Source organism: Phocoena sinus, chromosome 16 (assembly GCF_008692025.1).
Source record: "Phocoena sinus isolate mPhoSin1 chromosome 16, mPhoSin1.pri, whole genome shotgun sequence".
NCBI classification, from domain to species: Eukaryota; Metazoa; Chordata; class Mammalia; order Artiodactyla; family Phocoenidae; genus Phocoena; species Phocoena sinus.
In genome coordinates this window covers 17,456,039-17,483,954 of record NC_045778.1, presented here as the reverse complement: position 1 = coordinate 17,483,954, position 27,916 = coordinate 17,456,039, and positions in this window count along the sequence as shown.

The window sequence follows — 27,916 nt, the reverse complement described above, 5'->3', positions numbered from 1 at the left end:
TCCCTCTTGCGTCCCCCTCCCTCCCACCCTCCCTATCCCACCCCTCTAGGTGGTCACAAAGCACCGAGCTGATCTGCCTGTGCTACGTGGCTGCTTCCCACTAGCTATCTATTTTACGTTTAGCCATAGATTTTCTTGCACATAAATTTGATGCTTACTCCCTGCTGGCATTTTCCTTTTCATTTGACTGATGGAATTTCTTCCTTGAGTAGTGTTTTCAGCTTTGTTCTGTTTTTGTTTGTTTGTTTTTTAAATGAAGAAATGCTCATAGTTGCTGTACTCCTAAGAGCTTATGCCACTTTTATATTTGAATAAAATATTTATTGGAAAATTTGTCTTCTCCTTAGCACTATATAGTCATTGCTTCATTGTCATCTGGAATACCCTTGGGCTTCAAATTGTTCCTCAAATATAGAGATGCCCCTTAAGAAGACTCCACTTACTTGGGATTTTCATCCTCTTTCCTCTTTTCCAGTGGAAGCTTCTACTTTCTTAAAGAATGAGGAAATGTGCATGAAAGGTCATTTTGGTGCGTGTGTTAAAAGCTAACAGTTAGGGCAGGGATGCCCGTCGGGAATTCAGTATGTCTTGTGGCCTCCTGCCCACCTCAGTTATTTTTTCATCTGTTTCCTGTGTGGTTATATTTCTGTTTAACGTTGGAGATAATGAGACAATGTTCTTACTGTTTTTCATCCCTTACTTTCCTCTAAGCAGGGAATTCCCAGTGTGTCTAATAAATACTAGCGCTTGATTTGTTTTGTTTTTTAAAGTGGGGCTGCTTCTTCTATTGAAATTTCAGTGTGTTCTCCTCCTGCTGTTCTTTGTATAATTCTTTGAGAAAGAAATTACTGGTCAATTATTCAGGATTGTTTATTCTAACTTTTTAGTGTTCTTGTGAAGAATGTAGATAGTACTATGTGGAGCTATGTCAAGTTGAGCCTTGTCAAGCCACACAAAATCTCCAAGAACTATTTTATTCATTTATTTATTGACCAATTCCCTTTTCTCATGATTCTTGGTGTTTAATTCTTAATCATGTCAGCTGTTAGGCTTAGAAGAGTGGTGTTGGGACCAGGCTCTACTCTGTTGTCTCAAATGACAACATTAGGATTTTATAAGGAGACCAAATGTTTTGTTGAAATAACTATTCTAGCTCTGTGGAAAAAGGAAGGTATACATCATATATGCATTTGTGCTAAAGGGTATTCAGTGGATTCTAATAAAAATGTTTTGTTGGGCTTCCCTGGTGGCGCAGTGGTTGAGAGTCCGCCTGCCGATGCAGGGGACGCGGGTTCGTGCCCCGGTCCGGGAAGATCCCACATGCCGCGGAGCGGCTGGGCCCGTGAGCCATGGCCGCTGAGCCTGCACGTCCTGAGTCTGTGCTCCGCAACGGGAGAGGCCACAACAGTGAGAGGCCCGCGTACCGCAAAAAAAAAAAAAAAAATGTTTTGTTCATTTTTCTCTAAAAAATTTGTGAGAATACTCAGCTGAAATGCCTGAGGAAATAGTAATTATTTTCAGCTTCTCTGGATTGTATTTCTTTTTTTATGTTCTAGAAAGGGAGAAATCTTAAATACATTATGTTTTCTTTTTTCCATGCTGGCCTTTTAGGATTATCTGCTTCCTTCTTTTTATTTTTTATCACTACTGTAATGGCAAAATAGAAATAGAAGCAGAATAACCAAGCACAATGTGTAACGTATCTAGATTGTTTAGATAATCATAGCGATAATAAATTTTGAGTGCCTCAGCAAAGGAAACCATAACCAAGACCAAAAGACAACCCTCAGAATGGGAGAAAACATTTGCAAATGAAGCAACTGACAAAGGATTAATCTCCAAAATTTACAAGCAGCTCATGCAGCTCAATAACAAAAAAACAAACAACCCCATCCAAAAATGGGCAGAAGACCTAAGTAGACATTTCTCCAAAGAAGATATAGAGAATGCCAACAAACACATGAAAGAATGCTCAACATCATTAATCATTAGAGAAATGCAAATCAAAACTACAATGAGATATCATCTCACACCAGTCAGAATGGCCATCATCAAAAAATCTAGAAACAATAAATGCTGGAGAGGGTGTGGAGAAAAGGGGACACTCTTGCACTGCTGGTGGGAATGTGAATTGGTTCAGCCACTGTGGAGAACAGTATGGAGGTTCCTTAAAAAACTACAAATAGAATTACCATATGACCCAGCAATCCCACTACTTGGCATATACCCTGAGAAAACCAAAATTCAAAAAGAGTCATGTACCAAAATGTTCATTGCAGCTCTATTTACAATAGCCAGAACATGGAAACAACCTAAGCGCCCATCATCGGATGAATGGATAAAGAAGATGTGGCACATATACACAATGGAATATTACTCAGCCTTAAAAAGAAATGAAATTGAGCTATTTGTAATGAGATGGATAGACCTAGAGTCTGTCATACAGAGTGAAGTAAGTCAGAAAGAAAAAGACAAATACCGTATGCTAACACATATATATGGAATTTAAGGGAAAAAAATGTCATGAAGAACCTAGGGGTAAGATAGGAATAAAGACGCAGACCTACTGGAGAACGGACTTGAGGGTATGGGGAGGGGGAGGGGTGAGTTTTGACAGGGCGAGAGAGAGTCATGGACATATACACACTAACAAACGTAGTAAGGTAGATAGCTGGGGGGAAGCAGCCGCAAGGCACAGGGATATTAGCTCGGTGCTTTGTGACAGCCTGGAAGGGTGGGATGGGGAGAGTGGGAGGGAGGGAGACGCAAGAGGGAAGACATATGGGAACATATGTATATGTATAGCTGATTCACTTTGTTATAAAGCAGAAACTAACACACCATTGTAAAGCAATTATACCCCAATAAAGATGTTTAAAAAAAAAAAAAAAAATTTTGAGTGCTTAATATTTAACAGATACTATGTTCAGTGATGGGTCTATTTTACATCCTTTAGTCGTCACAAAAACTCTGTAATATACAGTTGTTTATGTTTCTCTTCCTACCACACAGACTATGGATTAGCAGTTTAGAACCTTGTCTGAGATAAGCAACAATAGTTAACAGGAGAGTCATGATTTGACTTTAAGGCCATATGATTGACCCCAAACAAACAAAAGTCAAAAGAGCTGGGAAGTACTCTGGGGTAAAACATGAAAAAATAACAATTGTCTAAGAATTAAAATCCTTTTTCCCACTAGCATTTCATAGGTCTGAATAATGCGTTTGATTTAGCTAGAGAGTGGGTCATGAAATCCAAAAAAGTCCATCTGGGAAGCTTGGGATGGCCCATGGGGCTTTAAGAAGAAGGACTGCATTTAACTGAGTGAGGCTGAGGGGATTTTTCTCCCTGTCACCCAAGACAAAGTGCGAATTTTTCTTGGGACGAGCCTAGGGAAGGGAACAAGCTATGACACTAATGAAATTTCATGTGGTGTAGGAGCAGATGGCAATCAGCTTGTGCTGTAGAGTTCTGAGAAAGCTTGGAGAGTGAGTGGAAAAATGAGTGCAGCCAGAACATTGATAAGCACACTCCCAAAGGAATGAAGCGCGTGTGTCTGGGTGATGCTAACGGGTTATGTATCTCAGCTTCTGCCTCACTATGCATTCTATACCCACAATATTTCTGTTAATAATTATTTTAGGTTCACTAAAATTTCTAAATATGATTTTATATTTTTTTCCTGTAAATCAGATATTTAAAAGAATACTCATTTGTAAGTGACGTGGTAGAAATGTACCATGTATAATTAATGCAGAAAACCAATTATATGGCCAAATTCATGTCAGTAAATGCATTCAGCCAAGTGTTATGTAACTCTTAGTAAAAAATACTTAATTTTCCCCTCTGCAAATGCCCTAAATCCCCACTTGAAATACAGATATAACCAATTCATTTTAAAGGAAGCTGTTTTCCTCTAATGTGTTTGGCACTTGCTGGCTGCCTGCATTACATATGCTTCTGGGAAAGTTTATGCCTCTCTCCTGAGACCTACGTTAACCGTGTTTCAAACTTTTGTTAATTTGATGTTTTAACATCTGCTCTACACGCATATGATGGACACTCCTTGTTTCGGCCAAACCAGTTATATAACTGAATCACTTTGCTTTGTCCTCTTGCATTCCTTGTTGCCCCTCTGCACCCCCCGGCCCCCGGCTCCCTCAGGTGTGCTTTTCTAATACAAACCAATCAATCCAGAGCCCACACACCAAGCGCTTCCTTTATTGGGCTCTCACTGGACCACAATCCAGCCGTCCTACTAATTACCCCAGGGCCTGTATCAGACAATCAGAGACAGTGCTGTGTCCCAGAGCCCACAGTAAAAGTTCTCGCCCAAGTTTCCTCTTGATGGACCTCAGGGCTTCCTGGTCTCCCCTCCCCACCCGCCGCCCACCCTGGTACAGGATGCTCCCTCTTCTTGGGTACTGTGAGTAACAAACTATGTTTACAGTGGAAGTGTTTCCGGATCTGCTGTCCTTACTATACCTTAAATTTTCTATTAATATGCTCTATTTTAAAACAGCCATGTAGTAGCTTTTTCCTCTAGACTTTCAGACATTTTTTGACTGTACTTTCTGCCTTGTTGGCGTTTGTCTAACACATTGTAGTGAAAAGTAGAGTATGTGAACTCCATTTTGGGGGAAAACTCACTTTTTTTTTTTTTTTTTTTTTTTTGCGGTACGCGGGCCTCTCACTGTCGTGGCCTCTCCCGTTGCGGAGCACAGGCTCCGGACGCGCAGGCTCAGCAGCCATGGCTCACGGGCCCAGCCGCTCCGCGGCATGTGGGATCTTCCCGGACCGGGGCATGAACCCGTGTCCTCTGCATCGGCAGGCGGACTCTCAACCACTGCACCACCAGGGACGCCCAAACTCACACTTTTAATTGAAATTGTTATTAGTTGTAGGTTTACACAAAGTTGTGAAGAATGATACAGTGAGATCCCAGAAATCATAATCCAGTTTTCTCTAGTGGTACCATTGTGCAAAAATGTAATACAGTAGCACAAACAGTATTGACATTGATGCAACACTCTGATATTATTTTCATTTTGTAAACACATACTTTTTGATCATTGTCCTAGATAAAAGCAGATATCTCAATATGGATAACATGACACTTCCTGTGAAAACAGCCACTCCCTTCACAAATACACTTACCAACATTTTTGCAGAAGATGAGAAATATTTGTGTTTAGCATTTGTATGTTTAATGTCTTGGCCAAAATGCATTTCTGTAATTATGGCTGAATCACAGATGTTACTATAATATCATTGACTATTAGGATTAAATGGTCAATATGTGAATTGAACTACAATATAGAAGGGCTTAAATTTTCAAAGCTGAATTCAGACATGGTTTAAATTTGTAAATTGACATTGGGGACCAATTCCAATTTTAGATATTTGTTCCCACCATCTCAATTCATTAATTTTCAGTAAGTGTTTTGAGATCTTAATTGAATGTCTGATTGAATCTAAACTTACTGCTGCCATAGAATTACTATTCCATGTTGCCTGTAATTCCAGGAGAAAAAGACTGATACTTAGTGAAAAAATAGAAGAAAACTCCATTTAGTGCTTTTACCCAAACTATACTCAGACTTCAATGCTAAAAATAAACTCCTCCTTCCTTAGAGACTTTGGGTTTTCAGTATTGTACCCTAAAACTTTGCTGCTTCTTTTCCTTTTGGGTGACTCACTCACAGTATAGTTGGCATATCTGGTCTCACAGATTTAGGAAAATGGAAATTATCCCCATTTTAAATTGTTCTCCTTTTGGCTTAACGTAAGGTGTAACAATGTAAATAAAAAATGTAAATCTACAAGCTGAAATTTCCTCATGATAGCAATTTTTAAAGATTATTTGTTGAAATGAGTTTTTCTTTGGTTTATATGAAACTAGCACAGGACCATCAACACTAGCAGTACTTTCCTTCCAAAAACTGTGATAATTGCCTTTTTTTCTACACTGAATGACAAATGAAAATCTATATATATTTTTTCCGTATGGCTTTCTGAGCATCTGCTTTCAAATGTACTGAAGATATAAATTGAATATATGTAATTTTGGTGAGCCGTATGCGTTTTGGTAGTCTGATGTACTTATCGTTCTACTCAAAAGCTAGATCAAGGTTTTCCTTTTTTTTAGTACTACCTTTGAACAGAATTGGTTATTAGCATTGTTTGATGTAAAGAAAGCAGTCTCTTTGGGAAAAACAAGACAAGTAGCTAACATTATTTATCCTTCAAAGTAAATAAATACCTTGGGAAATATTCTCTTTCTGGAAAGTTGTAAAATCAGAAAGTGCCATGTTTTACAGAGTGAAGTAAGTCAGAAAGAGAAAAACAAATACTGTGTATGCTAACACATATATATGGAATCTAAAAAAAAAAAAAAAAGAGGTTCTGAAGAACCTAGGGGCAGGACAGGAATAAAGACACAGATGTAGAGAATGAACTTCAGGACACGGGGAGGGGGAAGGGTAAACTGGGATGAAGTGAGAGAGTGGCATGGACATATATACACCACCAACTGTAAAACAGATAGCTAGTGGGAAGCAGCCACATAGCACAGGGAGATCAGCTCTGTGCTTTGTGCCCACCTGGAGGGGTGGGACAGGGAGGGTGGGAGGGAGGGAGATGCAAGAGGGACGAGATATTGGGATATATGTATATGTATAGCTGACTCACTTTGTTATAAAGCAGAAACTAACACACCATTGTAAAGCAATTATACTCCAATAAAGACGTTAAAAAATAAATAAAATAAATTAAAAAAATACTAATCACAAAATAGTCAATACTCAAAGAAAAATGCAGAGAAATAGGAAAAAGGAAAAGCACTTCTTAGTTGCATCATCCAAATATAACTGTTTTCAAAAGAGTTAAAAAAAAAAAGTGCCATGTGTTAGGTGGTTACTTCCTCTGAATTCAACCTACTATACTATTTCAGTCCCCTAGTTTTGTTTTGTGTTTTAGCCTCTGTGGGGAGTTGATAGAAACAACATCTGTAGAAGCTACATATCCAAAGCCACACCTTGTAACATGCCTCATGGAAATTACCCTTGACCCGACAACACCGTGGTACAAATTTGACTAGTGTATGTTTAATTTAGTGCCTCCTGTCAATTCAAGTGAAATGTTTTCTTAGACACATTAAGTTTGTGCAGAGGTTTTATATTACATCCATGTTGCAACTTTTCACAGTTTAGATCTTATTTATACACTATATTTATGCTGATAAAATTATTTTTCTATTAGGTGCTTAGAGTACTAAATATGTTCATTCATTTTCATTTAAATTAAAAATAAATATATATTATATATATTACAATGTAGTAGATACATATATATAAATCTACTACCTACTCAGAAATTTCCTAGCTGCTACACTAGATTTCTGTGTGCTGAGCATATCTTTTTTTTTTTTTTGCGGTATGCGGGCCTCTCACTGTTGTGGCCTCTCCCGCTGCGGAGCACAGGCTCTGGACACGCAGGCTCCGGAAGTGCAGACTCAGCAGCCATGGCTCACGGGCCCAGGCGCTCCACGGCATGTGGGATCTTCCCGGACAAGGGCACGAACCCGTGTCCCCTACATCGGCAAGCGGACTCTCAACCACTGCACCACCAGGGAAGCCCGTGCTGAGCATATCTTTTGAAGTTAGTGAGCTCCTCCATATTAGTAGTTAGCTGAATTTTTTCATGGTTAGAATATTTTGTGTTGCGCAGAAAATGCCATTAAGCCACTTGGGTTTTAAATGGAGTCATCTTAATGGATGCCTCTCAGAATATTAAAATAATTTCCCTGTTTTTGTAAAATCTTGAGTTGGGGGAGCACAATTGAATTGAGTTGTTCAAGTCATTTGAAAAGTCATTGAATGTGGACCATTTTGGCAAACAGGACAGCTTGAAATTGAACTGAAAATAAATCCCTGTTACTTGAAAACAAGATGTTTGGTAAGTATGAGAGAACTCCTTTGTCCTAGATAAAAAGAAAGCTATATCCACCATTGAAAGTATGCTCTTCATTTAGTTCCTTTCCAAAAGGGCGTAAATGGATTTAAATAGCCCAAAGTATTGCACACTTTTGGAGAAGACTGCAGAGATCATGCTGATCTAATTAGAAAAATTGCATGCTTTTTATATGCCATTTTCCTTTTTATTAGCCAATTGGAAGTAATATATTATCAAAGGAAAACTCACTTTTCTTTTTTATGTAGTACTCTTCTCCTATGTTCACTAGCTCCGCTGCCACAGTTCTATAATAAGCTTTTTTAATAAGGACGAGTCCCTTAATTCTTTGCTCCAGTTCACTTTCCTGGATAAAGGAGATAGCACCCCACCCTACTATTTAGTAAATTACTACTCTAAGAAACTGAATGCCACCCTAGAGCATTAAACCTCAAAGACTTAATGCACTTTCAAAGAACTAACAGAGTTATCTGCACACTGGAAACTTCAGGCAAGCTGAGAAAAAGATAACTAATGAAAATGTTCATAAAACACTTATATTGTAAAGTATTAGGATACTTTTATGCAACGTTAAGTGGTAACACAGAGTGTTTTGGGTAATTTTACTTAAACATAAAACTTTGAAACAGTTATCTAAGACTGTTTCATTTTGACCCCTTGTTTTGGGGCACTGCTTAGCACTATTGGTGAACCATCTGTGTAATGACCACTCTAGATCAACTGTGAGTCATGCCGATCAGATTCAACTGCCCCCTGGCGCCTTTGCTTTTTTTTGTCTCTAAATAAGTCCATTTCAAAATTTTCATATAGACTGTGCTAAAACTCCTTTTACTGTCTTCCCAAATCACACTTAACAGAAAATGAGCTCACTACCTGCACTGCTGAGCTTAGAGGCATCTTTCAAGTATCATACATCCTTTCTTACTTTCTTCGTCTCTTTAAAAAACGGTGTCCTGCCTTCTTCTGAAGAATAATTTGTTTTCTTCTTGGCAGTGTCCCCTCTGGTCTTTACTGGATCCTCGCTGTATCCAATATCCACTTAAAATATTTTGACATTCGTTGCAATACCTCTCTTATGGATTTTTATCTTCCATGTAAAATATTCTCACCAAACTATTACTGAAAAACACTTCTTCATTCTAACTGTCCTCCTCACTGCACTGTCAGAGTTACTGCCTTCATTATGTCTCCAGTAAACAGACAAATAACCATAATTAACATGGAAGTTTCAGGTTATGGTACACATGTGCAATCTTAATAGTGACTAAGCCTAATCCATAAACGTCATTCTTCTCATTTAGATGACATAAAGCTAGGGTAATTTCCCACTGCTGAATCTTATTAGCCAGGTGTTGTTGAATAGATAAACGAGTGAATAAAAAATAAACAGGTCGTGGTTTCATGAGATTTGGTCTTGTGTCATGACCACACCAAGGGAGAAAGTTTTAGCAGGTATTCCAAACCAGAGGAAGCTAGATGCAGGGAGTTATTTTTGTTTATTACATTTTGGTAAGTAACTTGTTCATAAAGAGCAGAAAAATTGGGTGGATTTATTTCTCTATCATTGCAAAAATTTCCAGGTATCACTATAGAGGTCCCCTAAGAGAGCTTACCGTGTTATAGGGTGCCACTCACAGAAGTGTATATATACTTGGGATACTATGTCTAGGAGGCTATATTTCAAGTCAGCTTCAACTTAAATATTATTTTTAGATCAACTTTGCCTCACATGCAAAGGCAGCCTCTGAAATTCTGTCCTTTACTTCTGCTTAGTTTGGACTTGTAGAGCTATAAGGGCAGGAAGGGGAACATTAAGACTCACTCATTTCGGTAGGTTGATTGCAAAAATGTCCCCAACTCTTCCTCTAACTAAACCATTTCCAATGTGACTGCAGATTTTTCCATCAAGAGGTAGACTCTATCACTTCAACCGATGAATTGGGCTGATTTGTTGACTTCTTTGACCAATACAGTCTGGTAGAAGTGACGACGTGCTAAGTTTGGAATACGCTTAAGAGCCCTTGCACTTCTTTACTTGTTCTCTTAAAATCATGCCATTATCATGTGAAAATCCCAGGTGGCCAGGGCCATCCGAGAAAAACCTACAGGCTGTGGATTTGGTGGATGACTTCCCCTCAATGAATATTTCTAAAGCTTAATTTTATTATCTCTGAAATTGTTGTGAAAATAATATTAATGGACTTTGTGATTAAAAAATTTTAAAACGTAAGCACTAGCCACCTAGTGGGCATTCAACAATAATTTATGTTATGCGATGTTGCATTTCCCATTCCTCTCTGAACATTTCATGTTCCAGTCCATTATTCAGTTCCGCTAAATGCAGCAAAACATGTATTAAATGCCATTGGCTGCTTCTGGGCTGAGTTCTGAGATTCCAAATATAAATTATATACAAAGGGCTTCCCTGGTGGCGCAGTGGTTGAGAGTCTGCCTGCCGATGCAGGGGACGCGGGTTCGTGCCCCGGTCCGGGAAGATCCCACATGCCGCAGAGCGGCTGGGCCCGTGAGCCATGGCCACTGAGCCTGCGCGTCCGGAGCCTGTGCTCCGCAATGGGAGAGGCCACAACAGTGAGAGGCCCGTGTACCACAAAAAAAAAAAAAAAAAAAAAAAAAAAATTATATACAAAGCTTGTGCTCAAGAATCTTACAAACTTTAACACCAACTATTAATTAGGTCACTGTACTGGCTACTTCACCAGGAGTATCTCGGTTTCCTTTTACTGACAACCGTCCACTCTCTTTTCCTGTATTGTCACAAAACTATATTAGCAAAAGATGAAACTGACCCGATCAATCCTCTATTAATAACAATAAGATAACAAAGAAGACAATACTGATCTCTTGGACTTCCCTGGTGGCACAGTGGTTAAGAATCCACCTGCCAGTGCAGGGAACACTGGTTCAAGCCCTGGTCCGGGAGGATCCCACATGCTGCAGAGCAACTAAGCCCATGCACCACAACTACTGAGCCTGCGCTCTAGAGCCCGCGAGCCACAACTACTGAGCCTGCGTGCCACAACTACTGAAGCCCGCGCGCCTAGAGCCCGTGCTCTGTAACAAGAGAAGCCACCATGATGAGAAGCCCGCTCGCCGCAACTAGAGAAAGCCCACGAGCAGCAACGAAGACCCAACGCAGCCAAAAATAAATAATTAGTTTTTAAAAAATACTGATCTCTTATTTGTTTCATGTTTCTAAAGATTAGTTTCCAAATTTCTCACAACAGACAAGGTCTTTCACAGTCTTTTAAACTATCCTCTATCTTCTCTAAATCTTGGTTCCTCATCAGTAAAAGACATAAAATCTTTATACATTTCATAATTAAATGTGGTCAAGTTTTGAAATCACTTAGAATGTCTTATATAAGTGTTCACTAAAATGTAGGTATTTTTATTCCTATTCTATTTGTATTATTTATCTCACCACCACTGCTATTAGTACTACTTCAGCTGACATTATTATTTGTTGATAAGGTCTTCTTTCTTCTGTAAAATTAAACTCGCCATAACCTTAACAAGTTACGCTCTTTAACTCTACCTTAAAATTTTCCACATCCTACGAAAATGGTTTCCAACCCTTTTTCCACCTTGTGCTTCCTATTTGTTCAAGAATCAGTTCAAATATTACTTCCTTGGTGAAATATTACTGCTTTCTTTGAGTCAGAGTTAGATATTTTAACTTTTATGACCCCACGGCTGTTTCGCTCTTATCTCGAAACATCATTTACCAGGCTGCACTGAAATTTGCTTATTTTCATATATTTGTTTGTATATATTTTAAGGACGTACTTTTTCTCAATAACTGTATTTCACTCTGGTCTAGGACACAATATTTATTCAACAAATACTGTGATAATTAATATGCACATTTGAGGATTATTCTAAAAAAGCACCAGTGTTCTTCTATTAGTATTTTGATTAGGTTTTCTTTTATTTTTTCCCCTAATTGTACATAGCAATTTCACATATATCTCATTCCTGCGTCTCCTCTATTTTAAGGAGGCACATACTCATAAAATAAATCCAAAATTATAAAATATCTCTGCTTTCTAATAGTTTAAACAAAGAACACATTCCATTAGAAATAATTCCTGTTTATGTTTTAAGACTTTAAAGTGGCACATTCAATTTATTTCCTTAAAATATTTTTTTTGTGTTAATGGGCAAGTATTCATTTATTACTATGACTTTAAAACTTCCAGATTTTTAATGTAAGGGATAAACAAGTACAATTAATGTATGTGACACATTCTTTGGATATAAATATCTGGTTTAGTTTTTATTTTTTAATATTCATTTATTTTTGGCTGTGTTGGGTCTTAGTCGCAGTACGTGGGATCTTTTGCTGTGGCGCGTGGGCTTAGTTGCCCTGCGGCATGTGGGATCTTGGTTCCCCAACCAGGGATCAAACCTGCCTACCCTGCATTGGAAGGATTCTTAACCACTGGACTGCCAGGGAAGTCCCTGGTTTGGTTTTTTAGTAGGCATAGACCAAGATGGCCTTAATGTTCCCCTCAGCTTGACTAAACTTTAGACTAGCTTCTTCTTGATTATAGGCCACTGACCTCCCTCTTCTGATAGCACTTACTTTTCAAAAAACTCGCAATTATAAATTCTTTCTTTGCCCCTTTGAGATTTAAATATTCCTCCAGCCTCTTGCCAGGATTATAACCCATGAATGAATGTCTCACGGATCTGGGGGCCATCTTTTTGAAATACAATCATCAAGAAAGCTAGGGCTGCTATCTCCCACTATCTATGGGAGGATAGAAAATTAATTTCAATAAAAGCAAATTAACAAATACAGATGACCCAATCACATTGACCAACCTCCCCCAGTACTTTTCCACTAGCTCAGCCCAGTGGTTACAAACTTTCCCACCTTTTGTTTCAATGGAGTTGGCTTTTATCTCTCTCCCCTATTGTAATAGTTTTGACTACTATTGCAGTAGTCTTGAATCGTCATCCTTACCTGTTTAACTTGTCTGGTGCAATTTTACTATGATAGCATCTCTCACGCGTTATAAAAAAGGAAATCTTAGACTTCTATTTCACAGTGTGGTTTTACTAGTTTCCTATTGTTGCTGTAACAAATTGCCACAAAGTTATTGGCTTTAAACAACACAAATGTATTCTCTTATAGTTCTGAAGGTCGGAAGTCTGAAATCAGTTTGAATGAACTAAAGTCAAGGTGTTGGCAGGGATGGTTCCTTCTAGAGGATCTGTGAAGAATACCTTCTTCATTCCCTTTTCCAGCTTTTAGCACTGCTTTCCCTGCATTTCTTGGCTCTGGCCCCTTCCATTTGTAAACACAGCAGCATACTATCTGCAGATCTCATTCAGCTTCCACCATTGCATTGCCTCTCCTCTCTGATCTCCTTCTTGGATCCACCTGAAAAATCCAGCATCATCTCCCCATCTCAAGGTCATTAACTCAGTCACACCTGCAACACCTGTTTTCTGAGTATTTCTGGGAAAACTCATTATATAAGTAAGAGCCGGTAATATAACAAATTCAAGCTTTGTGTATTGCTCGAACACTTGCACCTGTACCTAGAAGACAAATGCACAGGTGCAAGTCTCTTTTGTGTTACCTAGGATTTTGTAATTTAGAAAATAAGCTTCTATGCTGTGTATCACCTGGGCTTGTGAGGGTTTTAGGATAAGATTATTTTCGTTTTACATGACATTGTTTGGAAATATCGATAAGACGGGTGATGAAATTGCAGATTACGGTTATATTTTTAACTGTTCCATCTTAATACTTACTGAGCACCTGAATGCTATTGTAATGGAGGTTGGACTTGATCGAGCTCAGCATTTAAATTATAACCAATTTTACAACTTTTTGTTTAATTTTATACATGCCAAAGTAAAATAAATTTTTCTAAATGAAAAGGGATTTTTGTTAAACAGTGCTTTATAATGTAAGTGCAGTAATGTGAGTCCTCTACTAAAACACTGCAGGGGCACCCCATGAAACTCAGAATAAAAGGCAAAGTTCTAAAAATACCCTACAAGGGACTTCCCTGGCGCTCCAGTAGTTAAGACTCTGAGCTTCCACTGCAGGGGGTGCAGGTTCGATCTCTGGTCGGGGAACTAAGATCCCACATGCCTCACAGCGTGGCCAAAAATAAATAAATAAATAATAAAATAAAAATATCCTACAAGGACCTGTGTGACCTGTGCACTAACGATTCCAAGCCCACACCGCTCTTGCTCTTCCCACATGCCAGGCATGTTCCTGCCTTGGGATATTTGTTCTTGCTCTACCAGAAGACTTTCCCCAGATAGCCTCATGGCTCACTGATTCTCCCCTATTAAGTCCTTGTCAAAAGTCACTTTCTTAATGAAGTCCTCCCTGATTGGACTGCATTATTTAAAATTCCACCTCACTCCCATGTTATTTACTTATTAATGTATTTATTTACATACATCTTTAGTTGGTGACTTAAATGAAGTAAACTGTTCACAGTTCATCTTGTGAAACACACAAATCTTAAATATTTCCCAGTGAAGGAACAGAGTATTTCCATCACCTGGAAATATCCTTGTTCCTCCTACCAATCAGTTACACCTCCTTCCTGCCACTGTTCTCATTTCAACCGCCGTAAATTAATTTTCCCTTTTCTTGAGCTTCATGAAATAGGACCTACAGAACGTACTCTTCTGTGTCCGTTTTTCTGTTGTTCTTATTGTTCAACATAATATTTTTGAAATATTCACCCACGTAGTCTCGTATATCTGTAGTTAGCTCCTATTTATTGCTGAGAAGTACTGCATTGCATAATACTTCTACACAGTTTATCTGTTCTTATTGTTGATTGGGTTATGGGTTATCTCCAGTTTGAGGAAGTTATAGATTGTTTCCAGTTTGGGACTATTTTTAATAAAGCTGTGAAAAACACTTTTGTGTAGTCTTTTTGTAGAAATTGTTTTTGTTTCTCTTGTGTAAATACCTGTAGTAGTCACAATTCTCCAGAGAAACAAAACCAACAAGATGTGTATTTATAGAGAGAGAGGTTTGTTTTAAGGAATTGGCTCACATGATTACGGAGGCTTGGCCCACTCAAAGTCTGATGCTGTAGGCCAGGAGGCCAGAGACTCAGGGAGGAGTTGCAGTTCAAATTCAAAATCAGTTTCCTGGTAGAATTCCTTCCTGCTCAGGAGAGGTCAATCTTCGTTCTGTTAAGGCCTTCAACTGATTGAGTGAGGCCCACTCACATCATAAAGGACAATATGCTTTATCAAAGTCCTCCACTTTAAATGTTATTCTCATCCCAAAACAAAACAAAAACAAACAAACACCTTCACAGAAATATCCCGAATAATATTTGACTAAATATCTGGGCACCATGGCCCAGCCAAATTGATACATAAAATTATCCATCACAAGTAGTTTTCTTTCTTTCTTTCCAATCTGTATACTTTTCATTTTATTTTTTGTTACCTAGTTGCATAGTTGGGCCATCAACCTAATATTGAATGAAAGAAGTGAGATGAGATATCCATGCTCCATTCTCTATTGTAGAAGGAAAATAATCAATATTTTTCCATTACATTAGCAATATGCTTTTCACAGATACCCTTTATTATATTGCAGATGTAATCCTAATTTGCTGAACCTGTTTATTAAATAATCAGTGGATATTAAATTTTGCCAAATGCTTTTTTTCCCACTGAGATGATTATATTTTTCTTTGTAGTGAATTGCACTGACGGATTCCAAATGTTAAAACAACTTTGCATTCCTGCACTAGACCCCAGTTGGACACCATGTATTATCTTTTTTTATACATTGCTGAATTTAATTTGTTGATGTTTTGTTTTGGCATTTATGTTGATTAACGACATTGCTCTGCAATTTTGTTTTCTGTAATAATTTTGAGTTAGATAATGTTCCCCCTCCTGTATTTTTTCAGGAATGAGCCCTTTGTGATCTGATGTACGCCTCAGAATCCTCCTTTCTTTGTTAAGGAACTGAGCCAATGTAAGAAAATTGAATCTTCTCCCTAAGAATATGAAATTGGGCCTCAGAGAATAAAGAATATCGTCAAGCTCCTCAGTAAGTGCTGGGAACATAAAGCATCTATATTTGTACCACTGGGGAACCCACCAATCAGAAATGCAGGTAGAATTAGAAACAAATGACTCTGAAAAGGAGAGAGAGAGGGAGATGGAGAAATTGGATACTTTCTAGTTTCAAGGATAGGTTCCTCCTGAAGAACTGTGCTTTTTCTCCTTGGATTTCATAAAATTCCCCTAAAGCTTATCATAAACTTTCTTTTTTAGGAGGTTAGGGGTGGGAGAACACTACCCAAATGACCTTTGTTTGCCATTTATTTCTCTCTTTTCATGTCTTTTTAAAAATTGGGTTTGAATTTGGGAAAATATAATTTGAAGAGTTTGAAGAAAATCCGAGGGAAGAGGAGAGGCTGGAACTAGAAATAGACTGACAAGCATTCTGGCTGCTTACAGTAATTTATTAATATTCCATTTCTTGAATCAAATAGCTCACTGATTTGATATTATTAGGAAAGCATGGTGAAATTTTATTCACATCACTATTATGTGCAGAGTATGCTTTTTTATATGATACATATAAATTCAATATGTAACCTTTGTGTTTCATAAGTATATTTTTGTCCCTAATGGAATCTTCTAACAAAATTCTTTAAGGAGCTCTGAGACTTCTGGGTACTCAAACAGCTTAGGTTTAAATTAACTTAGGAATTGATTTCCACTTCAAGCAGTGTTTTACTAAATGCAAAAGTATAGATTGGACCACTTCTTCAAGAAAGAATCTTCAAATTGATAGGTCTAAATTTTACCCTTGAACACTGTTTCAGCTTACACTGTTTATACATGAAAAGCTCTGCGACACCTAATTCAGTGGCAAATGCAATTACATAGAAATTCTAAGGGAATTTCTTCACCAGCTAACAGGCAAATAATGAAAACAGCCTCTTACTCTGGTGGCTGCTTACAAACCTCATCATCTGGAATGGGTGAGGATTTGGTAAAAGAAGAAAGATTTTCTTTTTTATATCCCAGGAGAGAACTCTGAGAAAAGAATTTGAAAAAAACTGATTTGGGGGTATTTGTATGTTTGAATCATGGTGAGTCTGTTCACTGTTCACTTTGATTTCATGAATAAATGACATCTCAGTTTAGCATTGTTTCAGCAGAAAACTTATTCTAAGTCAACTTCCTTTATATTTCTGTACACTCTTTGTACACAATTTTATATTCTTCCATGGCATTAATAGCCTCTGTCATCATAAGGACTATTGGACTGTTTAGTTTTGGATAAAAAAATATATATGTATACATACATATATATATATGGAGAGAGAGAAGGAGATTTTCTTTTGAACTTTCTTTGGAAACTAGTACTTTTTATATAATACTTTCAAAAATTCCACATATTTGTATAAAAATACATAGAATATAATTTTCAGTCTCCTTTCTAGAATTTACTTTTTAGAAAAAATGAATGGGTAAAATGCTTGCCAGTGGATGTTCCCTAAGGGAATAATTATTTAATCCATTTTCACTGTTGAACTTAGATGTATACTGAATATTATTTTGAAAATATTTTGGCTTTTCCTTAAAATTCTTTCTACTCCATATTTGAGCCCTTTTCTTGGAAGAAGGGCTGGTTACTGGGAGTTTGGATTGAAGGGCAATGGGACTTGGGGATTCTAATTCCTCTTCTTATCAAGTACAAGCAAAACATCCACTCTCTTATTTTCTTTTTTTCAGAATGAAAATGGGAGATAAGGGGTTGCATGTACTTTTTATTGGAGTGTCAAACACCACACCTACTAGAGAAAAGGCTCCATCCTCTTGCCAATTTATCAGAATGCCAGGTAGGCTGAGATTGGGAATGTTTCTGTCTATGGTGTCTCTGGGAAGCCTAGACACAGATGAGACACGGCTTATGCAGGGACCTTTGGTAATAAGGAAGCACAGCAGAACATTCCCAGAGGGTTGAAATTGCAGGAAGACATATGACTGGTCCCTATTTGAACTCTGGTCCATTTCCCACCCAGAAGGAATTAAGACTCTGCCTAGGTTTCTATTTCGTCCTCCACCATGAGATGAAAAATGTGAGCGCTCTAAGAAGTCAGAAAACAAAGATATCATATATTGAAAAATTTTAATTCTTTCATCAGATAATTGTATCCTTAACGCAAGTCCCAGGGAAATTTAACATTTAAAAAATATAGATTTCAGTTCTTCACAGACCACACAAATCTTCCATACGAGTTTGTTCTTTTGGTGTGTGGGGGGGGTAACTTTTATTTTTAACTAATTTTAAGCTTACAGAAAAGCTGCAAACATTGCACAGAAAATTTTCATTTACTGAGCATTCAGCACCCACTAATGTTAACATCTTACATAACATAATACTGTCAAACTTGGAAATTAACATTCTTTATTCAAATTTTACCAGCTTTTCCACTACTGTCTTTTTTCTGTTCCAGGAGCCTAAGATATTATGTTACATTTAGGGGTTTTTTTGGTAATTATTAATAAAGTTTAGTTTTTACAGCAGTTGTAGGTTCACAGCAAAATTGTGTTGAGAGTACAGAGTTCCCATATATTCCATCCCCACACATGCACAACCTCCCCCATTATCAATATCCCACATCAGAGTGTACATTTGTTACAACCGATGCACCTACATTGACATATCATTATCACCCAAAGTCCATAGTTTACATTAGGTCTCACTCTTGGTGTTCTACATTCTATGAATTTGGACAAATGTATAGTGACATGTATTGTATAGCATAGTTTCATTGCCCTAAAAAATCCTCTATGCTCTGCATATTCATCCTTCTTTCCCCCTTAACTGCTGGCAACCACTAATCTTTTTGCTATCTTCATAGCTTTGCCTTTTCCATATCATATTCTTGGAATCATAAATTCTGTAACATTTTCAGATTGGCTTCTTTCACTCAATAATATGCATTTATGGGGCTTCCCTGGTAGCGCAGTGGTTGAGAGTCTGCCTCCCGATGCAGGGGACACGGGTTCGTGCCCCGGTCTGGGAAGATCCCACATACCGTGGAGCAGCTGGGCCCGTGAGCCTGTGCTCCGCAGCGGGAGAGGCCACAACAGTGAGAGGCCTGCGTACCGCAATCAATCAATCAATCAATCAATCAATCAATAAGCATTTATGTTTCTTCCATGTCTTTTCATAGTTTGAAAGCTCATCTCTTTTTAGTGATGAACAACATTTCATTGTCTGGATATACCACAGTTTATTAATCCATTCACCTACTGTAGGATATCTTGGGTACGTTCATGTTTTGGCAATTATGAATACAGCGGCTATGAACATTCACAGCAGGTTTTTGTGTGGACACTAGTTTTCATTTCATTTACATAAATACCAAGGTGTGTGATTGCTGGATTATATGACACAAGTGTGTTCAGTTTTGTAAGAAATTGCCACACTGTCTTCCAACGTGTCTGTACTATTTTGCATTCCCTCCATCAATGAATGAGCGTTCCTGTTGCTCCACATCTTTACCAGCATTTGGTGGTGTAGGTGTTACAGATTTTGGCTGTTCTAACAAGTGTGTAGTATTGCATTTAGTTTTTATTTCTCCTTAGTGTCCTCCAATTTTTAATAGTTGCTCAATCTTTCGTTTTTTTAATGATCTTAATACCTTTGGAGAATTATTTTGTAGAATGTCCCTCAATTTGAATTTGTCTGATATTTTCTCATGATTGGAATGAGATGAATTTATGCTGTTTTGACCAGAAGATCACAGAAAACCATTTGCATCCTTTTCAGTGCATTTATCAAAGAGTACGTGAGGTCAATATGATGGTCTTATTACTTGGGATATTAAACTTGATCAGTTGGTTATGTTGGTGTCTGCTGAGTTTCTCAATTATAAATTACTGAATTAATCCTCATAGTAAAGAAATATATTTTAGGAGAAATACTTTGAGGCAATTCAAGCCATGTTTCTCTTCAAACTCCTACCTAGATTTAGCATATCTACGTAGAAGTATGAGTTAAACCCCAATATTATCAGTATTTATTTTGTTGATCAAATTGTTCAAGCTTTGGCCCATTATGAACTTCTTCAGGTTGACTCCTATGATCTTTAAATAAACCCCTATCATTTTCTTTTAACCACACAATTATTTTTTGGCAGAATGACTTGTGCTTGCTCTTCTTATTTCAGTCTTTCACATTTCCTTATTGGTAATAGTGTGGAAGACAGATTGTCTGAGGAATGACAAGTATGTTTTTGTCCTGAGCAATTGTATGAATCTGAGGGGGCTTTTATTTTTACCTTACTCCTTTCATTTTTTTCCTGGGGGAGGTGTGAGTGTAGAAAAGATTGAGAATTAGGAATTCATTTGTGGACATTGGGAATCCTTAATTATAACTGACTGTTGAACAGTCAAAGTTGTTAAGCAGGAAGTACATTATTAATCAAATTCTCAGATGTTAGGGCTGTAGATAAACCTTAGAATTATAAGCATATAAATGGTTCTAATTGTAGGACCAGATGACATCACTTAGGGAGGGAGTATTGACAGAAGAGAAGCATTGCGGATTAGGCACAAGGCAATCCAATGTTTAAGAACTAGGGAGAGTAAGAGGAGGAGACAGCAAAGGTTGCTGAGAAGGAGTTACACATGAAATGGGTTTAAAATGAAGGATGCTTGGTGTACCAGAGGCAAAGGGAGAAAGGATCTCAACAGAGAATGATTAGTTTATTTTGTCATATGCAGTTGAAATGCCCAGTAAAATGAAGATCAAGAAGAGAGTACTGGATTTAGCAAGATGGTGTTCATATAACCAGGATAATATACTGCAGAGCTGATTTCAACTTATTTTTCCCTCTTTATGCTATCATCCTGATGGCCTGCTTCTTGAAAAGATATATATTTTTACTTTTAGCCCATTTTCTAGTGGGCTCAGGGATGTGCTGATAAGAAAACCACACCCTTACCTCCTGGGTCTACTTTTGACAAATGTGTTTCCTGAAACCTTGCAAAGTGTTAAGTCTGCTCTTGAACATCTCCATAAACCAGATCTAATTTTCCTGCCCTGGATAGCCTTTTTTCATAGATTTTGCTTTATGCTTGTTTCAATTTCCTAGTTTCATCGAAGATTTACCTTCCTTTTTTTTTCTCTATTTTTTTTTTTAAAGTAGGTTTCAAAGAAAAGACAGTGGCAGAGACAGCTTTTGTTTTGTTTATTGTGTCTCCACCCATATGTTAGACAAGTTACATTAAAACAAAGTTCTGTATTGTTTGTTTTGTTCCTGATTATAACACATTCCCTGACATAGGACCTGGAACTTAGAAGTAGAAGGCCAATAAATATTTTTTTTAATGAATTAAAGAATACTTTACTGAAAGTTCAGTTAATTTTAAACCATTTAAAAATTCCATTATCTCTAGTTACTTTAAAAAGAAAAATAATAAACTGATGTTCTTTCAAATATATGGAGTTAATTTTATTGTTTTAATTTTTAAATTCTGTTTGCTCTATAAAATATTTTTCTCAGTGTTAGTTTCTGTTTTGATTTGGTACATTTCTTTCAACGAATTTTTTTTCTAGATGTTTGGTGATTCAAGGCTATCTGCGAATCCGTACATTTAAGTTGTCCTAATCATCCATCTACCTTTTGTTTTTGTATTCTACTGGGGATTATGGGATAGATGAAGATATGCTATTTGTTTGGATTTTCTGGTTGCTTTCCTCCTAGAATGTGTGTGGCCTTCTGTAACTCTTCCTTATCTCTTCAGCTACAGAGCCAGTATTCGATTATTTAACCTAAAGGCAAATACCTCTGCTTCCAGTTACTCAGCCTAAATGAGGAATGTGGTGGTAGTCAACACTCTTCATTGCTCTGATTTGTTGATGAATTAATCAGCTTAATGAACACTCTTAGGCCTTTTAATCTGAGCTTGGAGTTTCACTGAACTCCTCTTGATTTTTTGTTCCATTCAAGTAGAATTTCTATGCTCATTGTGTTTTATCTGTCTTCCAGAGTGTTAAGATGCATTTTCTCGTAGGTGCTAATAACAAGTAGAAATAACGTTTCACACCTAGTGACAGATATTAGAAACAACAGTGGTCGAAACAAGGCAGAAGTTGGAAATCTCTCACAAAGTTCAGTGTCTAGGAGTCCAGAATACACGTGGGACTTTCACAGTATTATCAGTCTCAGGCTCCTCCTATCTTTCTGGTCCACTCTGCTTCACTGCACTTCTCAAGGTCCAGTGGTACAATGGAACTCCAACCATCATGCCTAGACTGCAGGCGGGAAATGGGGAGGGCAGGAAGAGCACTTGCAAATTGTCTATTCCTCTCTTAAGTCTCACCTTATAACTTCCCTTATGATTCACTGACTACAATTAGCTGTAAGAGGTTATAACCTACTCTTAAAAATTCAGTAAACTATGGGCATTTTTTCTATTCTACTGTGACATCTCGACTATGCATTTCAATTTAGTCATCACCTGTAATTCATTGTAAAGCATTCCCTATTCTGAAACATACCCCTGCCCTGAGTAAGCGTGCTTGGACCTTATCAATTACATAGGCTTGTGCTCATATTCTATTTCTTGAAGTGGATTTCAGGACTCAAAGAGCAATTATACATATAACTTTTAAAGATAAGAACCCTGTAAACATAGGCCACCCCATTCTATGTGACATGAAATTAGCCCCTAATGTATTGGGGCCTAATTAATGATATGTATAGCATGAAAGGAAAGTAAAATTCAAATATTCAGGTCCTAGCAATGTGGACCTGATATCACAACAGGTAAAATGGTAATTTTATGATAGTATTGGAGAATATAGTGGGCAAATAAAGAGGATAATATCTGACAACATGAAGCACAGTCTTTTGATATCCCAAATTTACTTAGTGACAAACATGGAATTCAAAATGGATATTTTTATAATGTAGCCTAGGGAATGATAAAAGAAACAAAAGAAAATTGCACATAGGGCCGTATCATGTTCATCCTCCACCTGATATTTTTTAATATACCACATGATGTGACAGGTCAGATGATCTGTTAGTAACATGTGTTATTTCTAAGAGCTTTATAATACATTTTATTATTTTTTAATTTAATTTTTTTTATATTAGAGTATAGTTGATTTACAACGTTGCGTTAGTTTCAGGTGTATAGCAAAGTGATTTAGTTATATATATACATATATCCATCCTTTTTCAGATTCTTTTCCCATATAGGTTATTACAGAATATTGAGTTCCCTGTTCTATACAGTAGGTCCTTGTTGATTACCTATGTTATATACAGTAATGTGTATATGTTAATCCCAAACTTCTAACTTATCCCTCTCCACACCTTTCCCCTTTGGTAACCATAAGTTTGTTTTCAAAGTCTGTGAGTCTGTTTCCATTTTGTAAATAAGTTCATTTGTGTCATTTTTTTAGATTCCACATATAAGTGATATCATATGATATTTGTCTTTCTCTGTCTGATTTACTTCACTTAGTATGATAATCTGTAGGTCCATCCATGTTGCTGCAAATGGCATTATTACATTCTTTTTTATGGCTGAGTAATATTCCATTGTATATATGTACCATACCTTCTTTATCCATTCCTCTCTCGATGGAAATTTAGGTTGCTTCCATGTCCTGGCTATTGTAAATAGTGCTGCAGTGAACACTGGGGTGCATGTATCTTTTTGAATTATGGTTTTCTCCAGATATGCCCAGGAGTGGGATTGCTGGATCATATGGTGGCTCTTTTTTTAGTTTTTTAAAGATACAGTCACTGTTCTCCATAGCGACTGTATCAATTTACATTCCCCCCAACAGTGCAAGAGGGTTCCTTCTTCTCCCCACCCTCTCCAGCATTTATTGTTTGTAGATTTTTTGATGATGGATATTCTGACCAGTATGAGGTGATAACATTGTAGTTTTGATTTGCATTTCTCTAATAATTAATGATGTTGAGCATCTTTTCATGTGCCTCTTGGCCATCTGTATGTCTTCTATGGAGAAATGTCTATTTAGTTCTTCTGCCCATTTTTTGATTGGGTTGTTTGGTTTTTTTTGACACTGCACTGCATGAGCTGTTTGTATATTTTGGAGATTAATCGCTTCTCAGTTGCTTCATCTGCAAATATTTTCTCCCATTCTGAGGGTTGTCTTTCTGTCTTGTTTATGGTTTCCTTTGCTGTGCAAAAGCTTTTAAGTTTAATTAGGTCCCATTTGTTTATTTTTGTTTTTATTTTCATTACTCTAGGAGGTGGGTCCAAAAAGATCTTCCTGTGATTTATGTCAGAGAGCATTATGTCTGTGTTTTGTTCCTAGAGTTTTATAGTATCTGGTTTTACATTTAGGTCTTTAATCCATTTTGGGTTTGTTTTTGTATAATATATTTTAATATTTTATAGGCAAAGGCACCCATATTCTCCTTTCTATTTTATTTTCCTCAAACTTAGTTGATATTTAGTTGATATATTTATTCTTCCAATAAAATGTTAAACTTTTTAGCTTCAAAGTAAAAGATATAAGGAAATATTGGGTTTTGATGAAGCTCCATAAATATCATTGCTAATGGGGAAAACACATGAAGCAGATAAAGTTAAAAATATCATCTTTATTACACGTAAAGCCTAAATGGAAAGACATGGCTCGATGTTATAAAATAATGGGTTTCCTAAATCTAGGTCCCAGATTTAGACTTACCTAGGCAGTCATTGATGGTGCTAGAATACTACAAGTGCCCCAAGGCACAGCAAATGTGCTGTTTTGCTTATTGCAGATAACACACCAGACAGGATACTCTTTAGGCAAACAGATTCCAAAGAAAGAAAGGGGAATCTGTGGAGGCTATTTTTGCCCATTTTTTAGCCTAAATACACTCAAAAGAAAATGTACTCCTCCTTCCATGGATAAGTGAGGTGGTGAATGGATAGCAAGCATGTTAAACTAATGAATATTCCTTCCACATTGAAGGACAGAAACTATGGTTTCTCTTCTAACAGCTGGAATAAAAAATAGATGTATGCTGTATTTATATGTTAATTTGAGATGACTTTATTTCTATCCTGTTTTTCTGTCAAATGAAATTATATCTCTTAACTTAGTTAAGTTCAGTGACCTTAAAAATGAGCTAGTACATGTTGGGCCTGCCATCTATTTTGAGTTTCACTTTTTGAGAAATTTTGATTCTTTTATGATTAATAATGGTTTAGATTTTTTTTATTCCTCTTGAATCATTTATAAGTAATGTTTTCCTAAACATTTCCATTCCATCCTGATAGTAAAATCTATTGGTATACAGTTGTACATAACATTTTCCATAATTCCGTTATTCTCTTCCACATCTAGATGCTATAGACTTTATTCCATTTTGAATTCCCAGTGTTTAGACCCTGGCACATGGTAGGAACTTAATAAATATGTATTGATTATATTTGCTTTCAGAACTGTATTCCAGCATCAGTTACAGGGAATGACACAAATTTGATCTATATGTTTTGGCACTGGCGGAGTTCTCATAAAGGAAACATAAGATTTCACAGGGATTATTTATCCTAAATTGTATAACTGCCAAGTACTCTTGTTAAAGGCAAAAATAATTTTAGGAACAGGGATATTAGATAAGAAAATGGAATTTAATAATAAAATATTTATGAAACCAATGCAATTGTGACAATACGAATAATTTATTTTGCTGTCTACTTCATATATTGGGGACAAGTATTGAAGATAGACACTCATTGCATTTAGAACCTTTTCTCTCTATCTTCCATTAAGAATATTAACGTAAAAGTCACCTAATATGTTATCTCAAATACACAAGTTGTTTTGTGAAATTGTAAACTATTTACCAGGTAGGAGAGTATTTTTTCATTTTTTCCCTCCCCCTTTTTTCTTTTTGAATCTTTATTTTACTATCCACTCCTTATAAACTATAATTTGGTATTCCAGGTGGTAGATCAGGTTGGGAAGTGATGTAGTTAAGGTATTAGAGTGATAAAAAGTAGAGGTAGAGAAAGGAAGTGAAAAAGCTAAATTTAGTCTTAAAAAAAAATCCCAAGTCTTCCCTGGTGGCGCAGTGGTTGAGAGTCCGCCTGCCGATGCGGGGAACACGGGTTAGTGACCCGGTCTGGGAGGATCCCACATGCTGCGGAGCGGCTGAGCCCGTGAGCCATTGCCGCTGAGCCTGCGCGTCCGGAGCCTGTGCTCCGCAACGGGAGAGGCCACAACAGTGAGAGGCCTGCGTACCGCTAAAAAAAAAAAAAAATCCCAGATAATTCAAATTTAAGCACAAAGTTTCTCCCATAAACAGATCAGTATGAAGGGCTGATCCTAAAGTACAACAGACCTGGGAGTATAGATGATATCCATAATTAACTTTAACATGGTGACAGTTATTAAGTTATTGTATCAGTATTTCAGCTCCAAACTCACCTTTTACTCTCTGCTTTCTGAGATTGGAGCTGGGGCTCTTCAGTCCACATTTCGACATGATTTGCTGGCTCTAGGTAAAACTCTACTAATAGGATAGTGGGGTGACTGCAAGGCTCAGGAAGGAGATGGGACTTGCTCCTTCCTGTTTCCTGTGGATTACTGTTTGCCTGTGATTCCTATGAATGTCACACATCAGCAGTGCTTCTTTAGTGCAGCAACAGGGATCCTCCCCTTGGCCGTAGCTGAATTCAGGTTGCCCGTTTTCCAACAGCCTCAAAGCCAGCCTCATTGTTCCCCACTCCAAGAAACCTGAACCAGTCACGAAATACTTTCCTTTCAGAGTTCTGAGTTTTAGTTGTATGGGGCCCCCTCTCCACATTCTAATAATTCCAGTCTTTTCTCTTTGTTCTCTTGACTGTAGGAGTGGTTGCTGCTTCCTGCAGTGGCTACCTCCATGACACCTTGCATTCCTTTTTCCCTTTCACAAAACCACAACTTCATATGCAGTTAATAATAGTTATCTTAAGTTCTCCCTGTTTATGTGATTGGTATGATTTCTATCCTCTTAATGGACCCTGACTGATAGAAACACTGATCCAGCTGTCAAGAGAATTTATCTATTTGTTTTTATCATATAATGAGCTACCCTGTTCTGAAGACTATGTGATTTCAAAGTCAGGGTAAGCACAGCTCTAACTAGGCTCCACCACCTCCTTGTAACTGACTGGGGATTTGTGACTTATGAGATTTGGGGAGAGTTATTTTAATCTTTCTAAGCTTCAGTCTCCTCAACTGAAAATAACACCTACTCACAGGTTTGTAAGGATTAAAAGATAATGTTTGCAAATCATGTAGGATGTGCTCGATAAATGATGCAGATGGTGATTATGATAAAAGTGGTAATAAAGGCACAGTGGTAAGTCTCAGTTATTCAGCAGTGAAAGTTTTATACTTAGTTTACCTGCCTTGTTTTAAGGCCTAAAATTCTGAAATCTAGACATATCAAGTGATACATCAAAGTTACAAAATTAGTGACAAATATTAAACTACTGATTATAGCTAAGGACTTTTAACATGCTCAGCTACTAGAATCTCCAAAATAACATGTCATTTCATTTACGTTTATCATTCCATAGTGGACTCCTAACAGATAACACTGTTAAGTTAAACACCAACTGACTTAATATCAAGCATTGTGAAATTATATAGGAGAGTAACAGTCAGTGATGAAATTTATATATTAAAAAATAGTTTGCATTCAGAAAAAGAAAAATTAGCCAAGAGGAAGCTTACATTCATATATAGTATGCAGATAATTCCTTCTTCAGAGAAACAGTAGGGTATGTTGTTTAGGTCATGGACTTGGCATCAGTCGGCCTGGGCTCAGATCTAGACAATACCTTTGATAGACAACACCTATCAATCTAGACAATATCAGTGTGCACTTGGACAATTTACTTGACTTCACT